The 6,938-nt window shown below is 39.2% G+C and overlaps 1 long non-coding RNA gene across 1 annotated transcript; it reads left to right on the top strand.

The window, feature by feature from the left end:
* The first annotated feature begins 383 nt into the window (after positions 1-383).
* On the top strand, positions 384-1,043 carry LOC118749902. The gene is made up of 5 exons (XR_004994305.1): positions 384-416; positions 471-587; positions 648-762; positions 819-875; positions 917-1,043. It is a non-coding gene; the product is annotated as an uncharacterized LOC118749902 (long non-coding RNA).
* Positions 1,044-6,938: the final 5,895 nt, after the last annotated feature.

Genomic DNA, 6,938 nt, shown 5'->3' with positions numbered 1-6,938 from the left:
TAGTAGATAAAACGCCACATGAGTTGTGGAGCGGTACAAAACCAAATATGTCACGTCTTAAGGTCTTTGGTTCGAAGGCAGTAGCCCTCGATCATGATGCCATAAAGAAAGTGTTATACGTTCGCTTTCCTCTCGCTCTAATCGCCATATTGAACGCCCTTAGCAAATTCAATTTGCCGCTTTGACCAACTCCTTTTTATATTACAGCGATTTTCATGAAAAAGTACTAAAAATGGTACTCACACAAGGAAAACCATAGATCGACAATGATTGGCATCACTAATCGACTTTTTTGTCTCTGTCTCTATTGTTATTCGTTGACAATCAATACTAAAATTTGTGCGAATCGATAGCTTTGTGAAAATTAAGAATTTTCACCATTTATTGCAATTTTCGGAAAACCAATTGCTCAAATCGTAAGTACTTTATGGATATGTGACATAGAATCTATAAATAAAATTATTCCACAGGTTTCTGGTGTTTTGTGTGTATGTGAATTTCACAGACAATTTGTGTTTTTCGAACTGCTTTTCCGTGCTGACTTCAAGTTGGATTTTGTGCTTCTGCACCGAATACACTTTTGCGTTGTAAGTACAAGTGGAATATATATATGAATATTTCTTAAACTAATGGGTTTTATTCCTTAGCTGATTGAAGCCGTACTAATTGATGTTTTCGCTGTATACGTGGATTCGCTGATCGTTGTTTCGTTGTTTTGCTGTGCTGGATTTTGCGCCTCTGCACCCAATACACTTTTCCGTTGTAAGTACAAGTGAAATATATGAATATTTCTTAAACTAAGAGGTTTTGTTCCTTAGCTGATTGAAGCCGTACTAATTGAAGTTGTCGCTCTTTTTCGTTAGCTGCATACGTATGTAAGTAATTTAAAACTTTTAAATACCCGAACATCATTCAGATTAGTCTGGAAGTATGGTTTGCAGGGATCGTAGTACCACACACATTTCATGGAGCAATAACAACACAACAACAACAAGTTTAAGAAAAGTACTATAAATTAAACGAAAAAGAAAATTTTAATCTAAGAAAACTAGTTAAATAAAACAAAAATAATATTTTCGTACAACTTTTTTTAAAAGCTTTAAATATATACGAATATATATATATACTCAACAAACCTTAAGTGTTTAAACTTTTAAATTTATGTATGATGTTTCTAGCAATAACAGTATGTCAAAAGCAAGTTGCTTCTTGTGTCATAAGACATGGGCAAAAGAAGGCATAAAACTGTTCCATGTACCTAAGAACGAATTAAAAAGAAAAAAATGGACGGAGTCGTGTGGTGTGGAGTTGAAACCTTGGGCGCAAATATGCGGCCTTCACTTTTGCAGATTTTGTGTCGGGTTCAGACCAAAAAAGAATTAAATTAAGCGTCGATGCTGTCCCTATGGTAGTCGAAATGGTCAATGATTCAAATGTTTCGGACTTTTCTTCAAAATTTGTTGACTCTTCAACACAGACTCAGTAACTATGCTAAAAGTAAATTGAAATTGAAATAAAGTATATATATCTAGTTTAGATTTGACACAGATCACAGCATCGCATTATTGGAAGCAGAGGTTGCGGCGCTAAAGGCCCAAGTGGCTGAGTTGAAAAGACTTCGAACAAATCTGCAAACGATTTTCACAGAAGGCCAAATGCGAAAGATTGAAAATCCGAAGAAAACAATCCATTGGTCTTGGAAAGACATGTCGTTAGCCATACCCCTGCATTCAGCCGGACCAAGAGCCTACACCCATTTGCTTAAGCATGGGTTTTTCGCTTCCATGTCAGTCGTCCGTGGCGAAATGGTGCCAAAAGCTTAAGTTTGAAGACGGTGTCTTGAGTTTTTCATTGAGCGCAAAACGCAGCGCAAGTGACATGTCAGTGGGTGACAAACTTTGTATTTTAGCTTTCGATGAAATGAAAGTGGAGCCTGTTTAAAAAGTCGGATGTACTTTCGTATAAAGTCGCTTAATAAATCATTAAAGCATTAGTTTAGTCGGGTAAGTCAAATGCAAAAGATTAAGTCATTCAGTACATGGCACTAAAAATCCTTCATCCACCAGAGCGCTGCACAGTGGTTCAGTTGTATGGAGCAACGTTCAAAACTTGTTTTCTCGGAAACTAAATGACGTTTCGCAATAACATTTGTTACACTTTTTACTGTTTGTCCAGGCTATATGGCTGATGAAAATGGATGAAATCGGATTAAAACTGTGCAGTATTTTTGGAATATACGAAAACCGCGATATTTAAGTAACTACTGCAGCAAAATTACCATAATTACATCGGACAATAACCACGCTGACCTCCCATGTATTGGTATTTTCGAAATATACAAATTCTACAATATTTTACTATACTTATATATATATATATATATATATACATATATATATATTTTTTTCACTGCTGTACCACTCAGGGGATACCAAAACTCAAACACTTCATTCCTTGAAAATGAACAGATGTATGAATTACCTGTTAGTAAATAAAATACGATTTTTTTTTTAACATGCTTTCATTATTTAGTTATTAAAAAACTAAGAAGTTAAATTTACGGAACAATTTATTAAAATGAACCAAACCGAACCAAAAATACGGGTTTTCAAATATCTCGACACCTGCGCCACCTAGCGGATTACTTCAACTTTCATATTGCATTGTCATCGGGTTCTGAGCTAAGTTTGCAGTTTCAAATCTCTATCTGATCGGGAAGTTGGTTAAAATGGATTTCAAGATTTGATTACATAGGTGAAAGTAAATAAAAGCTTCTAAAAAATATATATGTATTTAGCTTAAGGTTAGGCTAGTATGTATTGTGCTTTATGATTTGCTTAAGTAGTTTAAATATAAAAAATGCTCCTAACGCAATTCTAACTTTAACATAAAAATCGTCTCACTTAATAAATCGTTGTAGAATTAGTTTAATCGGGTAAGTCATTATTAGTTATTCGATACATTGCCTACAAATTCTTTCATTTTTTGTTGTAGTATATATCCATAAGGTAACCAAAAAGTAGGAAGTCTACTACTATTTCTTAAATGGACTTCATTTATTCCCCGATTCTCGCGTACTTCCAAAATAGAACATTGAGCTAAGGGCGTACAAGTTGGCGCTGTCACAACGTACAACACCTTGTATTATTGCATCATGGCCCTCGATAAAAAGCATTCGCAAAAGTTCCGCCCGAAAGGCAAAGAATATATTATGATTGGGTATTCAGAAGTTAGCAAAGGCTATCGTTTGTTTGATAAACACAGCCGAAAGGTCATAATAAGCCGTGACGTGGTGTTCATTGAAAATGCTCATGTTGGTGAAGAGCCAGAACCGAGGTTAATAGAGTTGGACGAAGCACAGTCAGCCGTGGTGTCGATTGCAGATCCGATGCAAGTGCCGCAAAATAATGACAGTGTGGAGACAGGAGACATGTCAGCAATTTCCAGCGAAGCAGCAGAATCAACGAATATAGGTAGGTCACCAATCTGGACCGCCAGCACCGCTACCGCCCTAAGGCCGAGATCACTACCGAGGACCGCCGGCTATTCACCGTCATCCAGGGCCGCCGCAATAATCAACACCACCGTAAGGGCCCGCACCGCTGCTCTAATCACCGAGGGCCGCCCGCCATCATCGCCGAGGACTGCGAACGCTAACTATCGCCAACCAGGGCCGCTGTCACCGTTGGCACCATCAGGGCCCGCTGCTACTATCTTCCTTACTGGGGCCGCCGCCATTACCGTCGCCCCAGGCCGACCGCTACTACCCGTTACGAGTACGGTAATCGCCACTGCCATCATCGCCCAGTACCGCTGTCACCGTCGTAGTTAAAAAGGGCCGCATTCACCCTTCGTCACAATCAGGGCCGCATACAACACCACTGCGGGAGGTCGCTGCCGCCCTCATCGTTATATGGGCCCCTGCCAACGTCACCGCACTAATGATCAGTTGTCCGTAGGTCACCAATCTGGACCGCCAGCACCGCTACCGCCCTAAGGCCGAGATCACTACCGAGGACCGCCGGCTATTCACCGTCATCCAGGGCCGCCGCAATAATCATCCCCACCGCAAGGGCCCGCACAGCTGCTCTAATCACCGAGGGCCGCCCGCCATCATCACCGAGGACTGCGAACCAGCGTTGCCAGGTTGATGTTTTTAACGTCATTTGGACGTTTTTTGTATCCTGTTGACGTTTGGACGTTTTTTGTGTAAAAAATGACGTTTTTTAACTTCCCAGTAATTTTTCTTTGTTACTAAATCTTGCAAGAGGAAATGATTTTGAATTATTTTCTTAATAAATCTTTACAATCTTTGTGTTTTGCTGCAGCTGCTTCAAAAGATTTTTTTTGGATTCTTGGGCCAAGGATCCCGTGTTCAAAGGCTGGTTGTGTAAACACTTGAGGTTACGAGGCTTGCTGTAATGTTTGCAAGTGCACAGCAAGACTATATTGAAAATGTAATGAACGCAAAAAAGACTGAAATATTGCTATGCTCCTTCCTAGCAGAACGTAATTTAGCATTTGCGACAACCGAAATGTCTACAAGAAACAAAACATTAAAAATCAACGTCCCTTTAAACTTGCACATTATTGCCCTGAAATTTAATGGGCTATCAAACTGCAAACTCAAAAACAAATCTAAAAAATCTGAATAAAAAGTTGAAAATCTAGCTGAAAATTTGCAATTTTTTATAATTTTTGCAGTTTTTGTGGATTTATATTTTGTTTGTTAAAGAGCTTGGCTTTTATGGAAAAATAATATACATTAAATAAACGAAAGAGAAACAGCCAAAATCGATCAAAATGTTTATGACTTAATCAGCTGATCACAAGTGTATGTATAAAATTATTTTTATATTTACGATCTCAAACCAGTTTACAATGAATTTTAAATGTGCTCTGTCGAATTGACATTTTAATATACCTTACGTACATATATACCTTTGTACACAATAAAAGTTTAATAAGAACAATTGTGGAGTTCCACACCAAAATGCTACATTTCCATCATACAAATTGTTTCAGATTGGTGCTTTTACGGAAATCGTGTGATCTCAGCTTTACGTTTTGGTGCGATCGAGTGATTTCAATACGACTCAATAAAGGTTTGGTTGCTTTATCTCCGTTAAAATATGGACACATACCAGTAAATGCAAGGAATTTGCATTAACATTTCGAGTGTTGGAAATGAAACGTTTTGGTGTGGAGCTCCACAATTTCTTCTACATTCATTTGAAAAAGACGTTTTTGGGTAGGAAATGACGTTTTTTCAGACCAAGAGTGACGTTTTCTCATGACGAAGACCTGGGCCCGCTGCTACTATCTTCCTTACTGGGGCCGCCGCCATTACCGTCGCCCCAGGCCGACCGCTACTACCCGTTACGAGTACGGTAATCGCCACCAGTGTTGCCGCAAATCTTTTTAGTGGTAGCCAAATTCCTTTAAAAAAAAGGGCTAAAAAAGTCACTGTGGCTAAAAATGGTAGTTAAAATTTTTTACTTACATATACATATATAAGTATACGTGCGAACATTTTCAATAAGTAATGGTATAGAAAAACAATGAACTCTGGAAAAAAAGCTAATATTTTATACAACGAAAAACCTCTTTGTATAAAAGAGGAAATATACGACACCAGCTTGCTGGCTCCATCAAGTGATTGTGCCATCAGGCTCGAAGCATAGAACTTACGAGCATGCTGGTACAATATTTATTTCTTTAAAAATGAGGTCGAGGAAAGATTGAAATGATTAGAGTCGAAATTTCATAATTTTTCTACCATTTTGTTAAACATTGTTTTTGTTTTTTAATTTACAACTGCAATATCGTGATCTTTATCTTCCACAAACACGGCTTTGACTGATATAGTTAGTTATTTTCACCACTCACGACACCAGCATGCTGGTACAATCATAAAATTTTCAAATAGTTTTTGAAGTCGCACCAGCAGCTGGTACAATCACACCACAAGAACATACACGGTCAATTAAGGGCCGTAAACTTATCTATTTTAAAGTATAGTTAAATCGTTATAGATAAGTTAACAGCTCTAACAGCCCTAACACTTCTACAGTAGGTATGTATAAAAGCGTAAGGAACATACAATACAGTTTAAAAATTCATCTCTTACATACATGAAAAAAACAAAATTAGATCAAATTAAGTATATACAGCTTTTTCATGCCAAGTATGAATAAATTCTCCAAAGGGCTAAAAAAAGGGCTAGAGGCAATTTTAAATTTATGTGGCCAAAAAAAGTATGTGGTTGCTAAATCTAGCCACCAAAGGGCTAAAACGGCAACACTGCTCGCCACTGCCATCATCGCCCAGTACCGCTATCACCGTCGTAGTTAAAAAGGGCCGCATTCACCCTTCGCCACAATCAGGGCCGCATACAACACCACTGCGGGAGGTCGCTGCCGCCCTCATCATTATATGGGTCACCGCTAAGGCCGCCACTGCAAGGGAACTGCAGGCTGCCGTCGCAGCCATCGCCGTCGCCGTCACAGTCACAACCACCGCGACTGCTCTCATTGCCACGCTCTTCGCTACGACTGACGCGTACCACTGCCAATCTTGCTACCACTAGTAGTGGGACCTTCGCTGGACTCTGGAGCGGCTGAGCATACCTCAGCCTTCGACAAAACCCACCTCATACACCTCAGTATGTCTGAGGGAGCTTATGTTTCAAATCATTTAAATGGGTTTTGTCGCATCCAGGAGGTGTTAGCGGCAATAGACGTTGAGATTACGGACGGAATGTTAGTAATAATTTTGCTTTCAAGTTTGCCGCCACAGTATGAAAATTTTGTGGCTGCGATGGAGACAAGGGATGCATTGCCTTCGTTTAACACTTTAAAGGTAAAGTTATTAGAAGAGGGTGCGCGGCAAAAGTGGCAAGTGTTTTAATTGTGGTCGTCGTGGACATTTCGCGGCAT

The sequence above is a fragment of the Rhagoletis pomonella genome, unplaced genomic scaffold, assembly GCF_013731165.1.
Source record: "Rhagoletis pomonella isolate Grant_MI unplaced genomic scaffold, Rhpom_1.0 Rhpom_scaffold_00080, whole genome shotgun sequence".
Lineage (NCBI taxonomy): Eukaryota > Metazoa > Arthropoda > Insecta > Diptera > Tephritidae > Rhagoletis > Rhagoletis pomonella.
This window is presented reverse-complemented; position numbering and strand designations above follow the sequence as displayed.